At 44.3% G+C, this 21,225-nt stretch overlaps 1 pseudogene; it reads left to right on the top strand.

Moving 5' to 3' along the window:
- The first annotated feature begins 2,295 nt into the window (after positions 1 to 2,295).
- Positions 2,296 to 21,225, top strand: part of LOC142596448 (uncharacterized) — a 49,117-nt pseudogene continuing 30,187 nt past the window's right edge.

Here is a 21,225-nt window from a genome sequence, read left to right as displayed (position 1 = left end):
TCATGTTGACCGATTCACCCGGTTCTCTAGAGAAATGTGCTCAGCTATATGTCCCACTGCTTGAGGGCTTGGCAAACATACAAACAAAAGATAGATAATATATCTATGCACAGATGTATGGAACAAGTACAAAGTAGCCTATATTTAGTGCACACATAAATCACTTCGCTGACAATTGTATGCTTATGGAAGAAATTACACAATCCCTCCTTAGAAAAACACCCTAGAAATTCACAGCTGCTGAAGCCTCAACCATGGGTGGATGCTCTGCCATGCCTGGGTCTTCCCTGATGCCGCCCTTCAGGGTGCTCCTGGAGCTTCCCCCCCGCTGAGGAATTTGTGAGTATACAGAATAAAAGGATATTAATTTCAGCATTGTTGTGGTTCATTTCTGAATGTGAATGCATTCCTGCTATTTTGCATAACAACAAGTCTGGGGAATGCTTACAGAGGCACAAGGCCCTGGCTATTTAAAAAAAAGACCAAACTGATTTGCTATGATTTTCTGTGAGAAGTATAAGGCCTATGTAGAAAACCAACACAAATGTAAAGGCTGGAAGTATGTAACATGCTATGAACAGATCTGCAACGTAAACCAGCACCAGTGTTTCATCCCCATGATCAAAAATCCAGAAGCAGGGCAGGGCTATATTATCTGTAACATGGAATGTATGCAGGAAACCAGAACACATTTCCCAAACTACAGTTTTGCCATAGAGTTAGCACCAGATGCCCCTTGGGATGAAGAAGAAGGAGAATGGGCGTTTAAAGGGGATACACATCTTGTAGACTTTATTGGGTTGTTTATGGACACAAAGTTTCAGGGCTACACATTCCTAGTGCATAATGCCAAAGGCTATGATGGCTATTTTATTGTTAGTCAGCTTCTGAAGGAGAAAACTGATATGCAATTAATCACCCAAGGTGGTAAACTTATGTGCATAGAAGTACTCAGCCTGAGTATATGCTTCATAGACTGTAAATTTTTTACGCATGAAACTAAGCAGCCTTCTGCAAGCTTTGAGTATTGAGGGCTGCAAAGGTTATTCCCTCATTTTTTCCAACACTGCTGAAAATCAATTTAAGTGGGCCCTCTTCCACCACCAGAATATTATTCGGTGGACAGCATGATGCTTGAAGAGAAAATACAGTTCTTGGCATGGCACACAACTAATCAGGAGAAGATTTTTGACTTGCAGAAAGAACTGAGTTACTATTGCCAACAAGATATAAATTTTGAGGGAGGCTTGCAGATCATACCAGAATGAGATTATGGTCATGACCTGTTGCACATTTGTGGTGGGTTGACTTTGGCTTGCTGCCAGACCCCACCCAGTTGGTCTCTCACTCCCCCTCCTCAACAAAAGATGGACAAGCTCGTGGGTGAGATAAAGGCAGTTTAATAAGAAAAGCAAAGGCAGCATACAGAAGCAAAGCAAAAAGAGGAAATTTATTCATTACTTCCCATCAGCAGGCAATGTCCAGCCACTTCCTTGAAAGTAGGGCCTTAGTATGTGTCACGGTTGTTTTAGAAGACAAACGCCATAACCACAAATGTCCCCCCCTTCATCCTCCTTTCTGTTAGTTTTTATTGCTGAGCATGACATCATATGGTATGGAATATCTCTTTGGCCAGTTTGGGTCAGCTGTCCTGGCTATGTCCCCTCCCAACCTCTTGCCCACCCCCAGCCTACTGGCCTTTTGGGTGGGGGAGTTAGAGAGGCAGCCTTGATGCTCTGTTAGCACTTCTCAGCAGTAGCCAAAATGTTGGTGTGTTATCAACACCTTTCTAGCTACAAATACAAAGCACAGCACTATAATGGCTGCTATGAGGAAAGTTAACTCCAGCCCAGCCAGACCCAGACAACATTCTATGAGAAAGAGAGCAGTGAAAAGGTGAAGGTTTAATGCTGTATAGATCCCTTTCAGTATACTACTCTGGCCTCTACTTCCATGTCCATGTATTGGTTTATGTTTCTCTAAACCTTATGCAGTAGCACTCCTCCCTTCAGATGGCCATCATCAGGCGAAAAAGAGATATTTGACTCCCTCTATTCAATGGCTTATGTATGTGATCGAAAAGGAAAATATTCAAATCCATCATGTGTTACAAGGTAGTGAATATCAAGTAGGATCCTACTTCTTGGATGGCTATGCAGTCATTGACGGAGTGCCAACAGCTTTTAATTTACTGGGTGTTTTTTTCCATAGCTGTATCAATGCTACAATGAAAATGACTGGCGCCCTCTGGCAGGGGCCACCTTTAGATATTTATACTACACAACACAGCAAAAGATGGACTGCCTAAAGAGAGCATGCACTCACAGTGACGAAGAAAGAGCCTTTGTGGGTACATGGTGTTCCCCGGAACTGAACAAGGCTCTGGAGAAAGGCTACAGGATTTTTGACATCTATGAGATCTGGCATTTTGAACAGAGAGGTAGCAGTTTTTTCTCAGATTATATAAAAACCCACCTCCATCAGAAGTAGGATGTTTCAGGCTACCCAGGCTGGTGCACAAATGATGACAAAAAAGCTAAATATGTTGAAGATTACAGGCAGAAAGGAGATGTTGTTTTGCAGCCCAAACATATGAAGAAAAACCCTGCCAGATGCGAATTGCAAAACTGTTCTTAAATTCTCTGTGGGGAAAATGACAGAGATCCAACTTACCCCACACCACCGTTGTAAAAGAACCAGATGAGTTGTATGCTTACTGCTTTTCTCTGGCTTATGATGTGTCCTCTTTTGATTCTGTTGATGAGGACACAGCCACCGTCCCATAGAAGCATGCCAAAGGATGTATGACCCTGGAGCGCAACACTAACATTTTTATAGCTTTCTTCACCACTGCATATGCGCGTCTAGAGCTTTATAATCTCTTACATGACTTGCAAGACAGTTGCCTTTATCACGACACAGACCCTGTGTCCTGGTTTAACCCCAGTCATCAACTAAGCACCACACAGCCACTCACTCACTCCCCTCACCAGTGGGATGGGGGAGAGAATCGGAAGGGTAAAAGTGATAAAACCTGTGGATTGAGATAAAGACAGTTTAAATAGGTAAAGCAAAACATCCCTGTGTTATCAACACTGTTTTAATCACAAATCCAAAACACAGCACTATGCCAGCTACTATGAAGAAAATTAACTCTATCCCAGCCAAAACCAGCACACCTTGTGATATTCATGAGTCATCTGGGGGACTGGAATCCACTCACTGGGTGACTATTTAGGCGAGTTGACGAGCGAGTTGCTGCCCGATGAGCACATTGCAGAGTTAGGGTGATCAGGCCCCAAATCCTACGGCTACTTGCAGTCTGGGGGAAAGTGTTGTTTAAAGGTTAAAGGCATCACTCTAAATGCAAGAAAATGAGAAAATATCAGTTTTGAGGCCCTGAGGGATCTTGGGTTGGAATATGGCATAAATCCAGACAGTGACAACCCTAAAAAGATCATGATAGAGCAGCACTGTATCATCAGAAACAAGCAGAAGTGGACAATAGAAACCGGGCCCGTCCAGAAGATACAGAACATGATCTATAAAGAAAGGGCAATGACTAAAAATTTTAAAAGCCTCCTATATTGGGCTTGTGTGGCAAGGTTTTGGGAGTGGGGGGGCTACAAGGGTGGCTTCTGTGAGAAGCTGCTAGAAGCTTCCCCTATGTCTGATAGAGCCAATGCCAGCCAGCTCCAAGACAGACCCACCACTGGCCAAAGCTGAGCCAATCAGTGACAGTGGTAGCACCTCTGTGATAACATATTTAAGAAGGGAAGAAAAAAAAAAACCAGGACTCAAACTGCAGCTGGAGTGAGGAATGAGAATATGTGAGAGGAACAATTCTGCAGACACCAAGGTCACTGAAGAAGGAGGGGGAGGAGGTGCTCCAGGTGCCAGAGCAGAGATTCCCCTGCAGCCCATGGTGAAGACCATGGTGAGGCAGGCTGTCCCCCTGTAGCCCATGGAGGTTAACAGCGGAGCAGATATCCACCTGCAGCCCGTGGAGGACCCCATACAAGAGCAGGTGGATGTGCCCAAAGGAGGCTGTGACCCTGTGGGAAGCCCATGCTGGAGCACGCTCCTGGCAGGACCTGTGGAGAGAGAGGAGCCCACGCTGGAGCAGGTTTGCTGGCAAGACTTGTGACCCTGTGGGGGACCCACGCTGGAGCAGTCTGCTCCTGAAGGACTGCACCCCATGGCAGGGACCCACGCTGGAACAGTTTGTGAAGAAATGCAGTCCGTGGGAAGGACTCACATAGGAGAAATTCGTGGAGGACTGTCTCCCGTGGGAGGGACCCCACGCTGGAGCAGGAGAAGAATGTGAGGACTCCTCCCCCTGAGGAGGAAGGAGCGGCAGAGACAACATGTGATGAACTGACCACAACCCCCATTCCCCTTCCCCCTGCACTGCTTGGGGGAGGAAGTAGAGAACATTTGGAGTGAAGTTGAGCCTGGGAAGAAGGGAGGGGTGGTGTTGTCTCACAAAGGGAGTTTGTTACCCGGTGTGCAACAATCCAATCGACACAATGAGTCGAGATATCGATTTTATTTCATTTCTGCGCAGAGATGGGTGCTAGGTGGTAATTCCACCAAGCTAGAACACTGAATGAGACTTTCTGCACCTTATTTATACACAAAACTTACAGAGTTAGCAATCATTCTTTTTACGATGATTGGTTAGTAATTACCATCCTATCTGCTATTGGTCAACTATATTGTAATGAGCCTCACTTGTTATGTAAATTAGCATGCATGCTCCTTGGGGGGGGGGGGGGGGGGGCAAATCTTTTTGGTCCTAAATTGAGTCGGTGGTTGCGATCTCCCCCCGCCAGAATTACCTTTCCCCCAGTTATTGTTTTTTGGCAATCATCCAGTTTTTCTGGCACCTTCTGGGGTAAAATGTTCCCTTTTATCAGTTTCTCAGTACTTCTTCAAGGTCTAGTTGCTCCGGGATGTCTTTGGTTATGGGATACTGAATGTTTGTTCTTCTGATTAGGGATGATTAAGTGTCCTTTACTTGCCAGCTTACAAAAACATCTTGGCCTGATACCATGTTAGCTAAGTTTCAGAGTTAGCCTTCAACAGTGGGGGGAAGGTGTTTTAAGATTTGGTTTTATTTCTCATTACCTTACTCTGCTTTGACTGGTAATAAATTACACTGATTTTCCCCAAGTCGAGTCTGTTTTGCCCATGATGGTAATTGGTGAGTGATCTCTCCCCATCCTTATCTCGACCCATGAGCTTTTCATTATATTTTCTCTCCCCTATCCAGCTGAGAAGGGGAGTGATACAGCAGCTTTGGTGGGCACTTGGCATGCAGCCAGGGTCAACCCACCACACCTCCCCTATGATTTTTGATCATGGACATGCTCTGGAAGCACATCTTTTCTACTGTTCTAGCAGGCCCTAGCAACTGTGGGAAAAGCTATTTTGTAAAAAGTCTTTTCGAGAATGCTGACCACTTGTTATCTGTTATGCCTGATAATATTGTGTAGTGTTCTTGGCAACCGTTGTATTAGGAACCACTCTATAAATATCCTTTTTTCGAGTTTGTGGAGGATTTTCTTGAAAGCAATAACCATTTATTTCCCCCTAATAAAGTAAATATGGTTGTGATCGATGATTTGATGAACTCTGCTTGTGAGAATGATGAAATTGAGAAAGCTTTTACTAAGTATGTGCATCACAGGAATCTTAGCATCCTATACAGCGTCCAGAATGTTTTTTTGCCAGGGTAACTCTCAACACAAAATATATGGTGTTATTTAAGAACCCCTGCGATAAACTCCAGGTTGTGTCCCTAGCCAGGCAGATGTATCCCGGTGTTGTGGTTTAACCCCAGCCAGCAACTAAGCACCACACAGCCGCTCACTCACTCTCCCTACCCTGATGGGATGGGGGAGAGAATCGGAAGAGTAAGAGTGAGAAAACTCCTGGGTTGAGATAATAATAACTGAAATAAATAATAAATTGAAATAAAGTAAAATAGTAAGGATAATAATAACAATATAATAATGAGAATCATAGAATCATAGAATCATTTAGGTTGGAAAAGACCTTTAAGATCATCCAGTCCAACCATTAACCTACACTACCAAGTCCACACTAAACCAGTCAAGGGTAGACTAGACTAAACCATGTCCCAAAGTGCCACATCTACCCGTTTTTTGAACACTTCCAGGGATGGTGACTCAACCACCTCTCTGGGCAGCCTGTTCCAATGCTTGACTACCCTTTCCATGAAGAAATTTCTCCTAATTTCCATTCTAAACCTCCCCTGGCGCAGCTTGAGCCCATTTCCTCTCATCCTATCGCTAACTACATGGGAGAAGAGACCAACACTCACCTCACTACAACCTCCTTTCAGGTCTCCCCTCAGCCTCCTCTTCTCCAGGCTAAACAACCCCAGTTCCCTCAGCCGCTCCTCATAAGGCCTGTGCTCCAGACCCTTCACCAGCTTTGTTGCCCTTCTCTGGACACGCTCCAGCAACACAATGTCCTTCTTGTACTGAGGGGCTCAAAACTGGACACAGTATTCCAGGTGTGGCCTCACCAGTGCCGAGTACAGGGGGACAATCACTTTCCTGCTCCTGCTGGCCACACTAGTCCCGACACAAGCCAGGATGCTGTTGGCCTTCTTGGCCACCTGGGCACGCTGCTGGCTCATGTTCAGCTGGCTGTCAACCAGCATCCCGGGGTCCTTTTCGGCCAGGCAGCTTTCCAGCCACTCTTCCCCAAGCCTGTAGCATTGCATGGGGTTCTGACCCAAGTGCAGGACCCAGCACAATGTGAGTTTGAATACCTCTACATAAGTCGCTCCATGGAAGGACCACTGCAGTAGGATACTTCTTGCACATGGATGCTAACTGAGGCTGTGTTTGAAGTGCTGGATAAAGCAATTTCCTAGGAAATACTATGGGATCTGGCTCCTCTACAGAAGTGCACCCTTGTTCTCCTTTAGGATGCATCCTGAAACATTGGGGAAAATTTGGTAGGGATCCACTGACAAAAGAAAAATTGAAAAAGGATTGTAGTCAGTGGTGGCCAATGTATAAGTTAGAGGATGGAGAGAAATGGCCTGAAAATGGAACACTGAATTATCATACTATTTTGCAATTAATGTTGTCTTGTCGGAGGATGGATAAGTGGGATGAAGTTCCATATGTTGATCTGTTTTTCACGTTGTGAAATGATCATGGCACTAGAAAGAAATGTAAATTTATAGATGCAGTAGGATCATACAGGGATAACCCTGAAAAGATGCATAGATTAGGACAAACAATTATGTTAAATCATAATCCTACTTGGGGAGATGTACAAACATTGTTGAATACTCTTTTCAGTCCAGAAGAAAAACGACTGGTATTGGAAAAAGCAAACGAGGAAAATGAGAGACAGAATGCGAGGGATGATCCAGCTCAATTTATGCCAAAAAGGGAACCAGACTGGGACCCCAATACCAGCGCGGGGAGAGCAGTGGTTAAACAATATCAACAGTTGATCTTGTATGGGATACAGCATGGGGTTCCTTAAGAGAAAAATATTTGGAAGTTATATGGGGTAAAACAAGAAAGTGATGAAAATCCCTCAGCATTCTATGAAAGGTTACGTGAAGCAGCTAGGAGATGGACGGACTTGAATCCCGAGGAGGATAGTAATAGAATGATGTTTAATATGTTGTTTATTGGGCAACCAGCACCAGATACTCGGGAAAAGTTACAGAAGGTGGATGGTGTGGAGGATATGACTATTGCACAGCTAATAAGTGTTGCTTATAAGGTGTATAATAATAGAGAGGAAGTGGAAAAAAGAGAAAAACAGAAGGAAAAACAAAAATATAGTGTCATGGTTTAACCCCAGCCAGCAACTAAGCACCATGCAGCTGCTCGCTCACTCCCCCAATGGGATGGGGGAGAGAATTGGAGGAGTAAGAGTGAGAAACACTCCTGGGTTGAGATAAGAACAGTTTAATAATTGAAATAAAATAAAGTAAAATAGTAGTAGTAATAATAACAATATAATAATAACAGTGACAATAATATACAAAGCAAGTGATGCATAATGCAATTGCTCACCACCCACTGACCGATACCCAGACAGTTCCTGAGCAGCAATCTCTGCCCCCTGGTCAACTCCCCGCAGCTTATATACTGAGCATGACATCATATGGTATGGAATAGCCCTTTGGTCAGTTTGGGTCAGCTGTCCTGGCTGTGCCCCCTCCCAGTTTCTTGTGCACCTGGCAGAGCCTGGGAAGCTGAAAAGTCCTTGACTAGCATAAGCAGTACTTAGCAACAACTTAAACATCAGTGTGTTATCAACATTCTTCTCATCCTAAATCCAAACCACAGCACTACACCAGCTTCTAGGAAGAAAATTAACTCTATCCCAGCTGAAACCAGGACAGATAGAAAGATGCAAGTTAGCTTGTTAGCTGCTGCAATAGTGAGTGCCTCTCAAAGAGAGGGAAGAAGGGGCTGTAGAGGAATGGCAAGAAGAGGAAGGGGGCGAGGATATGCACCCCGGCCTTTAAGTGATAGCCCTGTTGGGATAAATCAATGCGCATATTGTAGAGAAGAAGGACACTGGAAAAATGAATGTCCCAAAAACAGGAGAGAGGGAGTACAATCACCAGCAAAGGGGGGTCAAGTGCCAGAGGCAGATTTGTTAATGATGGGGACTTATGACTCTGAATGAAGGGGACCAGGGGTGAATTTAATGATTCCCCCAGCAGATCCCCTTGCTTTCTTTTGGAGAAATATAGGAAAGGATGACTTTTGTGGTCTCCTGGAAGGACTTATTAGGTCAAGCACAGCATTAGGTTAAAGCGATCATATATATCTTCTGGTTTAGATTCATCTTCTTCCAGCCAGCTTCAAGCACAGGCAGAATGAACTTGTCTGCAAAACACATGGTAGACATGCCTTATGTCAGCACTTCCCCCCCTGAAAGGAAAATTTGGGAAGGAACCATAGATTTAAACATAGCTGACTTCTGCTGAGCAGCAAATGAGGATTCTTGTGGCACCTTTCGAGAGAAGCATTGCTCTGCTTTTTCTTTCTGGACTTATTTATTAAAGGGAAAAACATTCTTTTGCAATGGAGAGGTTCCCTTTCTAATCATAGTTCCAGTTCCCGAGAATGTTGACAATTGTTCATGTTTACAGTTACATGCATACTTTCCTTCTCATTTTTTGCCTGGAATGTACAAGTCTTTAGACTACCACTGGTTTTGAGCTGACAATATATTATGTTGTGGAATGGGACTTCTCCCATATTTTTCATCTGAAGGGGAAGTTCAGATTGCAGCTGCTCAGCAATTTGTGACCAAGGAATGATCTGGCATGGAAGGCAAGAAGGCCCAACTGCAGAAGGGGTTAAACTGGCTGGAAGCAGGAATGCCAGAGACAGAAGGACTCCCTGTAAGGGAGTGAGGTTTGCTGATGAGATAAGAAATACTGCAGTATTGTCTTGTAACAATCCTGTAGAATGTGAATGCTCAAGGGCCACTTTTGGTAAACAGAGCTGGCATTGGGGGATGAACCAAACACCGGGTTAAGGCGCCCAATGCCTATGTTCACAGGATTTGTGCAGATGCAAGCTATATAAGGAATCTGCTTGTGACGCATCTTTGCAGACTCCTTGCAGAACCTCTTATGGTGATAGCACTCTGCCCAATGCATTGCTCATTAAATCTCTTTATATTTAAGCACAAACATGTGATTAATTCGCCTCAAGGGGTACAATAAAAATTCCCCAACACATCAAAGTTGAAAGCCATCTGTTTCTGCTTTTGATGCCTTTTCACAACAATCCCTGAAGTACCTTTTTCATTTCTTCTACTTTTTTTCGTCAGCCCTGAAGTGGTCAGGCAGTTGGAGTAGATGATCATTGTAGGTCCCTTCCAACCAAAATTTCTATTCTATTCTATTCTATTTATTCTATTCTATTCTATTCTATTCTATTCTATTCTATTCTATTCTATTCTATTCTATTCTACTCTACTCTACTCTACTCTACTCTACCCTACTCTACTCTACTCTACTCTACTCTATAAGAAAAGGTCTATCCAGAAGGAAGTAGTATTTATGAAGTTAAAATCCCCAAAGGTTCCCGGCTGTGACATACACTTAAGAACATAAACAAATAGAGATATAAGTAGAAAATAAATGCAAATGTAGTTTTTTTCCACTCAAAGGTGCAAAATTGCATCTTTTCTACCTTTTAAGGGTGCTTCTAAAGCGACTTGTTGACATGGGTGTCCAAATGGATGTTAGACCCACTACCACTGAGTTCATGAAAACTCTGCTTGCATTATTTAGATGTTTGCCTTGTCCTGGTCTTTTACCATAGTTTCAGAAGCTATAAGATCCTTTTGGAGAGTGCATGCATGGTTTTTTCAAATCTGACCTGGTTCTATGGCCAATCTGAATTTCTCAATGTGTTCACTGGGAACAAAAGTCAGCTGAGTTCCAGTGGGCAAAATTTTGACTTTCCAGTAAGGAAAATTCATCTGCATACCCACTGTAGCTTACTAGACATTTTTAGCTTTTGTTTAGCTTCCCAAAAGGCTTTTCAATCCATTGTGACAATGTTAGCACAATTCCTCTGTGCACAGGTTGGTTGTACTGTGACTGAAGGTTTAATTGATGAGTGTAGTGGTTTCCTTAGCTAGCTTAATTATGCTGAAAATGTACTTATTAAATTAGGAGAAATGTGGTTTGGACAGTGAAAAAAAGAGAATGTCTAGTAAGAAGAATCATATTAACTATAATATCAACCATAGCAATTTATTTTTTTCTGAAATCTTATTGTCACTCATATTCATATATTCTCTCTCTCAAATTCAGAGGTACTCTTTCTCCTTTTATAACACAGTCCTAGTATTTAGCTAGGTAATGGGAGTTATGATTTTGTTTACATCAGTCACCATGGTGATCCTTCATAAAAGATCAGTTGCCTGGCAACTTGGTATTGTGGAGCAGCAATGGAAGACAGAATTTTTTTGTTTCTCAGAAGGGAGGGTTTAAGGAATAATGAAAACTTCTGTTCATACTTCTTGTGAATGCTTTACGGGTACAGCATGGGTGTCGTGGTTTAGCCCCAGCCAGCAACTAAGCACCACGCAGCCGCTCGCTCACTCCCCCTACCCCGATGGGATGGGGGAGAGAATCGGAGGAGTAAGAGTGAGAAACACTCCTGGGTTGAGATAAGAACAGTTTAATAATTGAAATAAAGTAAAATAGTAATGCTAATAGTAACAGTATAATAATGATAATAATAATAATGATATACGAAGCAAGTGATGCACAATGCAATTGCTCACCACCCGCCGACCAATACCCAGACAGTTCCCGAGCAGCGATTGCTGCTCCCCGGCCACCCCCCCCGAGTTTATATACTGAGCATGACGTCATATGGTATGGAATAGCCCTTTGGTCAGTTTGGATCAACTATTCTGGCTGTGCCCCCTCCCAGTTTCTTGTGCACCTGGCAGAGCATGGGAAGCTGAAAAGTCCTTGACTGGCATAAGCAGTACTCAGCAACAACTAAAAACATCAGCATGTTATCAACATTCTTCTCCTACTAAATCCAAAACACAGCACTATGCCTGCTACTAGGAAGAAAATTAACTCTATCCCAGCCGAAACCAGGACAGTATCCACCCCTTATTCTATACCATCTACGTCATGCACAGGCCCTCCCCTTTCCAATGTGTTCCAATTAATCACCACCACTTTCCCTATCTTGATATACACACAGATATCATTCCCTTCGTCTATGGCCCATCCCTCTAAAATGTCCATTGAGTTCATTTAGCCCATGACTTTGGGTTCCATCTGTCATCACAGTCTTTCAGAGCAGGAGAGGTGCTGTGCAGTGTTGCACTGTTGCATGCTGAAGTCAGTTCTCATTCCAACATGGTTTCATCAAAGTTCATTTTCATTAAGCTGGGCAATTCTTACTGCAATACCATTGATGTGGCATATAGCAATCATAATATACAGTATTATATACTTAATATTAACCTACTATATTATTATATTAACATGCAGATAAGAGATAACATACAGTTAAGAGATAACATACAGTATTATAAAGCAATTAATATCATACAATTCAGCTCATTGGCTATTTTCACCCAAAATCAAATTCCCTTGAGGTACACATTGGGCTTCCCCATCCTTTCGCATCACCCACCAAGGGCACCCAGGTCCTTGAGCAAAAGCAATCCCACGAATGGGCCTGCCTTTGCCAGAGGGGGAAGTAACCCAGACTGTCTTCCCCATCATATTTTTTATGTGCACTACAGGGACTTTATCTCCTTCTACAGTACGTTCAAGTTTTGATTGGGCAGGGCCAGCTCGATTGGCAGATCCCCTGGTGTTGACTAACCAGGTGGCTTTTGCTAAATGCGTATCCCAATGTTTAAATGTCCCACCACCCATTGCTCTCAGGGTAGTCTTTAACAGTCCATTGTATCGCTCAATTTTCCCGGAGGCTGGTGCATGGTAAGGGATGTGATATACCCACTCAGTGCCGTGCTCTTTGGCCCAGGTGTCTATGAGGTTGTTTCGGAAATGAGTCCCGTTGTCTGACTCGATTCTTTCTGGGGTGCCATGTCGCCACAGGACTTGCTTTTCAAGGCCCAGGATGGTGTTCCGGGTGGTGGCATGGGGCACGGGATATGTTTCCAGTCAGCCGGTGGTTGCTTCCACCATGGTGAGCACATAGCGCTTGCCTTGGCGGGTTTGTGGGTGTGTGATATAATCAATCTGCCAGGCCTCCCCATATTTATATTTCAGCCATCGTTCACTATACCAGAGGGGCTTGAACCTCTTGGCTTGCTTGATTGCAGCGCATGTTTCACACTAAGGAATAACCTGTGCAATACTGTCCATAGTTAAGTCCACCCCTCGATCACGAGCCCATTTATATGTTGCATCCCTTCCTTGATGGCCTGAGGCGTCACGGGCCCACCGAGATATAAATAATTCACCCTTATGCTGCCAGTCCAGATCCACCTGAGCCACTTCAATCTTAGCAGCCTGATCTACTTGCTGGTTGTTTTGATGTTCTTCAGGGGCCCGACTCTTAGGTACATGAGCATCTACATGACGAACTTTTACAACCAGGTTCTCTACCTGGGCAGCAATATCTTGCCACAATGCGGCAGCCCAGATGGGTTTGCCTCTGCGCTGCCAGTTGCTCTGCTTCCATTGCTGCAGCCACCCCCACAGGGCATTTGCCACCATCCATGAGTCAGTATAGAGATAAAGGACTGGCCACTTTCCTCGTTCAGCAATATCTAAAGCCAGCTGGATGGCTTTCACCTCTGCAAACTGACTCGACTCCCCTTCTCCTTCAGCAGTTTCTGCGACTTGTCGTATAGGACTCCATACAGCAGCTTTCTACCTCCGATGCTTTCCCACAAGACGACAGGACCCATCAGTGAACAGGGCATATTGCTTCTCATTTTCTGGCAATTTATTATACAGTGGGGCCTCTTCAGCATGTGTCACCTCCTCTTCTGGTGATATTCTGATGTTTTTGCCTTCTGGCCAGTCCATGATCACTTCCAAGATTCCTGGGCGACTGGGATTTCCTATTTGAGCCCGTTGTGTGATCAATGCAACCCACTTACTCCATGTAGCATCAGTTGCATGATGTGTAGAGGGGACCCTCCCTTTGAACATCCAGCCCAACACCGGCAGTCGGGGTGCCAGCAGGAGCTGTGCTTCAGTACCAACCACTTCCGAAGCAGATCAAAGCCCTTCATATGCTGCCAATATCTCTTTCTCAGTTGGAGTATAGCGGGCTTCGGATCCTCTGTATCCCCGACTCCAAAACCCTAGGGGTCGACCTCGAGTCTCCCCTGGTGCTTTCTGCCAGAGGCTCCAGGTAGGGCCATTCTCCCCGGCTGCGGTGTAGAGCACATTTTTAATATCCTGCCCTGCCCGGACTGGCCCAAGGGCTACTGCATGAACTATCTCCCGTTTAATTTGTTCAAAGGCTTGTTGCTGCTCAGGGCCCCATTTGAAATCGTTCTTCTTCCGGGTCACTTGACAGAGAGGGCTTACGATCTGGCTGTAATTTGGAATATGCATTCTCCAAAAACCCACAACGCCTAAGAAAGCTTGTGTTTCCTTTTTGCTAGTTGGTGGGGACATAGCTGTTATTTTGTGGATCACATCCATTGGGATCTGACGATGTCCATCTTGCCATTTTATTCCTAAAAACTGGATCTCCTGTGCAGGTCCCTTGACCTTACTTTGTTTTATGGCAAAACCAGCCTTCAGAAGGATTTGGACTATTTTCTTTCCCTTCTCAAAAACTTCTTCTGCCGTGTTGCCCCATACGAGGATGTCATCAATGTACTGCAGATGTTCTGGAGCTTCACCCTGTTCCAGTGCTGTCTGGATCAGTCCATGGCAAATGGTGGGGCTGTGCTTCCACCCCTGGGGCAGTCGGTTCCAGGTGTACTGAACACCCCTCCAGGTAAAAGCAAACTGGGGTCTGCACTCTGCTGCCAAAGGGATGGAGAAAAATGCATTAGCGATGTCAGTTGTGGCATACCACTTGGCTGCCTTTGACTCCAGTTCATATTGAAGTTCTAGCATGTCTGGCACGGCAGCACTCAGCGGCGGTGTAACTTCGTTTAGGCCACGATAGTCCACTGTTAGTCTCCACTCCCCATTAGACTTTCGCACTGGCCATATGGGACTGTTAAAGGGTGAGCGAGTCTTGCTGATCACTCCCTGGCTCTCCAGTCGACCAATCAGGTTATGGATGGGAATCAGGGAGTCTCGGTTGGTGCGATATTGCCGCCTGTGCACAGTTGTGGTAGCGATCGGCACCTGTTGTTCCTCAACCTTCAGCAACCCTACAATCGAAGGGTCCTCTGAGAGACCGGGCAAGGTGGACAGCTGTTTAATTTCCTCTGTCTCCAAAGCAGCTATACCAAAAGCCCACCGGTACCCTTTTGGGTCCTTGAAATACCCTCTCCTGAGGTAGTCTATGCCAAGAATGCACGGAGCCTCTGGGCCAGTCACAATGGGGTGTTTTTGCCACTCATTCCTGGTTAGGCTCACTTCAGCTTCCAGTACAGTGAGCTGTTGGGATCCCCCTGTCACTCCAGAAATACAAATGGGTTCTGCCCCTCTATAGTTTGATGGCATTAGAGTACACTGTGCACCAGTGTCCCCCAGAGCCTTATACTCCTGTGGGTCTGACGTTCCAGGCCATCGAATCCACACAGTCCAGTAAACCCGGTTGTCCCTTTCCTCCACCTGGCTGGAGGCAGGGCCCCTCTAACACTGGTCACAGTATTCGCTGTTCACTTCCTGTAAATGTGAATCAAAAGTCCACTGATCAAGGTCGGAAGTAAAATTAGCCCTCTTACTCTGTCTGGGGAACTGCTCACTGGAAACTGGAGCTGCAATTTTCCTGGGAGAACCGCCTTTTCTAATAGTTTTTCCTTGCAACTCACGCACCCGTGCCTCTAAGGTTGAGGTGGGTTTTCCATCCCACTTTCTCATGTCCTCTCCGTGATCATGCAGGTAAAACCACAGGGTGCCCCGTGGTGTGTATCCTCTCCATCCTCTCTCTTGAGCATAAGGACGTTGACTCCTAATGGCTGAGATACTGGTCCATGCAGGTGGGGAGTAGGACAGATCCGCTCTGAGTTGTTGGAACTCTCGGGACAGTTATTCAGAGAGTTTTTCCACAGCTGAGACACAGGCCGGTAGGGAGGAAGAGATTCTTTCTATTCCTGGAGTCGGCCAGCCACTTCATCCACCATTGGTGCCTCGTCATCTTTCCAGGCCAGTATTGCCAACGAGTTGGCATACGATGCTGGTGCGCTCTGTACCACCTTCCGCCACATGGGTCGTGTGCACCTGACTTCATCTGGATCTTTGGGTAACTGTTCATCATTCAGGTCACTATAAATCACCTCCAGCACGCCTAATTCCCTCAGGTACTGGATACCTTTCTCTATGGTGGTCCATTTGCCTGGGCGGTACATAACATCTTCCTTGAAGGGACACCTTTCCTTCACGCTTGACAGAAGTCGCCTCCAGAGGCTTTGTCAATGCCCCCTTCTCTAGAAAGGGATCCCAGCTGCTTGGCTTCCTTACCCTCTAAATCCAGGCTACTGGCCCCGTTATCCCAGCATCGGACCAGCCAGGTGATGATGTGCTCGCCTGGATGATGACTGAAATCTTTTCGCATATCTCGCAGCTCCCTCAGGGATAGGGATCGGGTGGTTACCATCTCATTTATGGGTTCTTCCTCCTCTGGTTCTCGTGATGGCCCTGGTTCATCTTCATCCCTTACTAAACCAGCCGATTTTCTTGTGTATTTTTTCTTCTGTTTCGGGGCAACTGATACTGGCGCGGGTTGGTACTCTGGTTTAGCCATGGTGCCTGTCACTGCGGTTGGAGTGGCTGCAGTGCCTGTGGTGGGGGTTGGAGTAGCCGCAGTGCCCATGGCTGTTGTTTGAGTAGCCGCAGTGCTCCTGGCTGTGGTTGGAGTAGCCGCAGCACCTGGGGCAGGGGTTTGAGTAGCCACAGTGCTTGTTGTTTTGTCATCAGATCCAGAGACCTTCTCTTTCCCTTGAGGGTACTGAATAGTGTTGAACAGGGCTCAATAGGCATGGGCCAGTCCCCAGCATGTTGCAATGATTTGTGTCTCTCTGGAGTTGCCAGGGTGACAACATACTTTTTCCAAATACTTTACTAGTTCTTCAGGACTCTGCACTTGTTCAGGGGTGAAGTTCCAAAACACGGGAGGTGCCCACTGCCCTAGGTACTTGCCCATACTATCCCACGCACCCTGCCACTCATAACTCTCCAGCCTTGGGGTAGATATCTGGATGATATTCTTAAATTGCTTACTGACCTTTGTAAAAACTGAAACAATATTCCCAAGAAGTATCAATAGAAGTATCTTAACGGCCCAGGGATGTTCAAAATACTGAAAAGTTGTTGTAGTGAAGGAGGAAGCATCATAGAAGAAGGTAGTGAAGGTGCCATTCTGTATTTCCTCCACAACAAGCCTCTCGGAGGAAGAAGTATAACTGCTATCTCTCTCCATGAGGTAGTACCCAAAGTACAGTAATGACTTATTTATGAAACCCAAATACCAAAGAATGCTCAAGGTCAGGGTTTTGATGAGGAGCCTCCCAAGCAAAAGATCATGAATCACTGCAGAGCATAGCACACTGCACAAACCAACACCAAGCTTTAATATGTACAGCAAAAAAAAGAACATGGTGCAGATCAGATGAACTAATATCATGACTGGCAACTGTTAACAGACTCCTTAATACGCTCTGGTTAATCTGTTATTATCTCAAACCCTTCGTGCCCCACGTTGGGCGCCAGAAAGGACTGTCGTGGTTTAGCCCCAGCCAGCAACTCAGCACCACGCGGCTGCTCGCTCACTCCCCCTACCCCGATGGGATGGGGGAGAGAATCGGAGGAGTAAGAGTGAGAAACACTCCTGGGTTGAGATAAGAACAGTTTAATAGTTGAAATAAAGTAAAATAGTAAGGATAATAATAACAAGATAATAATGATAATAATAATAATATACAAAGCAAGTGATGCACAATGCAATTGCTCACCACCCGCCGACCGATACCCAACCAGTCCCCGAGCAGCGATTGCTGCTCGCCGGCCAACCCCCCCCAGTTTATATACTGAGCATGACATCATATGGTATGGAATAGCCCTTTGGTCAGTTTGGATCAACTATTCTGGCTGTGCCCCCTCCCAGTTTCTTGTGTACCTGGCAGAGCATGGGAAGCTGAAAAGTCCTTGACTAGCATAAGCAGTACTTAGCAACAACTAAAAACATCAGTGTGTTATCAGCATTCTTCTCCTACTAAATCCAAAACACAGCATTATGCCAGCTACTAGGAAGAAAATTAACTCTCTCCCAGCTGAAACCAAGACACCCGGCAAGGCCCAATTCTTTTTAAGATGCTACGAATGCACCATATTGTTATCCAAAACTGATGCTGCTATAGAATGTCCATTGTAAAGCCCTACCCTAACTGTATTCCAGCCAAAACCAGGATAAAAATTATATGTATCTTTCCTACAGTAGAAGCAGATTTGATCCAGGTCTGCAAACAATCAGAAAAAAAAAAAATCACCTTATTCACATGGGTCACCAGGTCCTTCCACTGTATTCAATGAAGCTGCTCATACACATACAGTCATATCAGAATTGGGGATGAAGGGAGAAGTAGGTCACTTACAGGTCAGTATTGCTAAAACCGAGCATTAAACATGCTTGGCTCACCCCTAAAATCATTAAATTTTGATATATGATAAGTACTTTTGGGGGGGGGGGGGTGTTTGGGTTTTTTTTGAACTTTTGAAATTCACATGTTCAATGCTTTCTCTATGGCCATAAAAAATTGTGCGTTTTATTTCATAAGTGTTTAAGCGCATAAACTCCAATTTATACATAATGACATGATTCTAGATTTGCTTTAAGGAAAACATAAACAAATATGGATCTTGATAATATTATCAGTGGCAACATTATTGTTTGTCTCATAAGATGGGATTTTAAACATGCCTTTTGACTGTTCTGAAAATGAAATTCTGTCTCTGAATAAAAATATTATCTGAGCCAGGCTCCTGAAGGACAGTAGAAAAAATGTTGAGATGTGGGAGCACTGTAATGTAACACTAGCAATGTGCTCTTGGGAGATCGTCCCTGTTTGGAACTTTTTTCCAAAATTCCCCTTAGATGAAATAACTGCATTTACATCTACAGGAGATAAAGCTTAATAAATGTCACTTCTGGCGCCGAGAAGATATTTTACGTAATGGCTTTAACAGTCTGTAAGCGGAAGTTTTAACTTCCACTTTGTGAATGTGAAAGTGCATGTTTCAAGATCATTTTGCTGTTTTTTAAGGAAGCAGCAAGGGAGATATTTCCTTTTGGTGTTCTTAATCACCATTAGAAATAAAAGCAGTGGGTAAAGTTCTTTAAAAACACATTTGTGGTTCAGGAGCAAAAGTATCACTGACTCTTAGAGTATGAAATCTGTTGTCTTTTCTAATTCATTTCTCTTAGGTTGTGCCTAGTCATAAAACCATTGCATTCTGTGCTTTGGAACAGAAAACCATTTTCTTCTATGATTGTAGAAATATTTGAGCTATATGCCTGTTGCATCTAATAGCCTTTTTAATTAAATGGTCTTTACATATTGCTTGTATTTCATATCTTTATATAAAATACTGAATATTACCACCCAATGTAGAAAACATCTGGAAGTGAAAATGAGACATCTGTACTGGACATTTTAGTGTTGTTGGTTTGAAAAACAAGAAATAGGAATGGTTTATTCATCATTTCATAAAGACTGTGTTTTCAAGTGATTAAATTATATTCTCTTAAGTGTGATATTTGTGCAGCTATTCAACAAATAAGTATGGACTATAATATATGATAAATATTACATGTGGGCCAAAAGCTGAAGTCCCTTGGAGAAATGCTCATTCAATATGAGTCCCAAGAGTGGAATGCAGGATTTGTGTTTGCCATTAGTATAAGTACTCATTTTTCCATGATGTATATTTTCAAGGAATATTTTTGCAGATATAGTGTGAAATGCAGCACACTTGTCCCTCCCTTACCTCTCCCCTCCAAACACATACTGAGGCCATGCAGCTCTATATGTTTGATTTACACAAGTGAGTAGTCCCAGCAGGATGAAACAATTCATACAGCGCAGAGACTGCTCCTGCTTTGCTCCAGTCAATGGGGGTCAGTTAGTGGCTTCAGAGGCCGTATTTTGACCTTTTGGCTTGTAATTTTGTTCAATATTAGACTGTGATGTTGCTGTCACTTGAGATTTTGTATTGTGTTATAGCAATATGTCCTGGTTTCGGCTGGGATAGAGTTAATTTTCTTCCTAGTAGCTGGCATAGTGCTGTGTTTTGGATTTGGTATGAGAATAATGCTGATAACACACTGATGTTTTAGTTGTGGCTAAGCAGTGCTTACACTAGTCAAGGACTTTTTCTGCTTCCCATGCTTCTGCCAGGTGCACAAGAAGCTGGGAGGGAGCATAGCCAGGACAGCTGACCCAAACTGACCAAAGGGCTATTCCATACCATATGATGTCATGCTCAGTATATAAACTGGGGGGAGTTGGCTGGTGGGCAGTGATCGTTGCTCGGGGACTGGTTGGGTATCGGTTGGTGGGTGGTGAGCAATTGCATTGTGCATCATTTATTTTGTATATTATGATGATAATTATTCCTTCCTTTTCTGTCCTAATAAACTGTCTTTTTCTGAACCCACAAATTTTACTTTTTTTTTTTTTCCTGATTCTCTCCCCCATCCCACTGGGGAGCAGGGGGAGTGAGCGAACGGCTGCCCACTGGGTTAAACCACAATAAGGGTAAAAGTGCAAAATCTCGTGGGTTGAGAGAAAGACAGTTTAAATAGGTAAAGCAAAAGCTGCGCAGGCAAGCAAAGCAAAACAAGGAATTCATTCACTACTTCCCATCGGCAGGCAGATGTTTAGCCATCTCCAGGAAAGCAGGGCTTCATCACATGTAACAGTTACTTGGGAAGACAAACGCCATGACTCCGAACATTCCCCCTTCCTCTTTCTTTCCCCCAGCTTTTATTGCTGAGCATGACGTCATATGGTATGGGATATCCCTTTGGTCAGTTGGGGTCAGCTGTCCTGGCTGTGTCCCCTCCCAACTTCTTGTGCACCTCCAGCCTACTCGCTGGTGGCCCTGTGTGAGAAGCAGAAAAGTCCTTGACACTGTGCAAGCACTGTTCAGCAATAACTAAAACATCCCTGCGTTATCAACACTGTTTTCATCACAAATCCAAAACATAGCACCATACAAACTACTATGAAGAAAATTAACTCTATCCCAGCCAAAACCAGTACACCTTGACAGTGACTGCAGTACACACTTCATAAAATGTGAGTCATCCTAAAATGCAGCAGAAAGACAGCAAGACTCCAAATGGTCTCCTTGGCAATTCTGCTGTGTCCTCTTGTCTTCCCATCCTAATGACATTTCAAGAATCATGGATGAATTATAACCTGTGTGCAAGGGGCCAACTGTCCCTATTTTTATGCAGGGAACTTTCTTGGTTATAAGCATACGCTCAGACTCTATGCTTGCTCTTTAAGCCATGATAGCATATGTCTTTTTACATTTGGGTTTCT

Source organism: Pelecanus crispus, chromosome W (assembly GCF_030463565.1).
Source record: "Pelecanus crispus isolate bPelCri1 chromosome W, bPelCri1.pri, whole genome shotgun sequence".
Lineage (NCBI taxonomy): Eukaryota > Metazoa > Chordata > Aves > Pelecaniformes > Pelecanidae > Pelecanus > Pelecanus crispus.
This window is presented reverse-complemented; position numbering and strand designations above follow the sequence as displayed.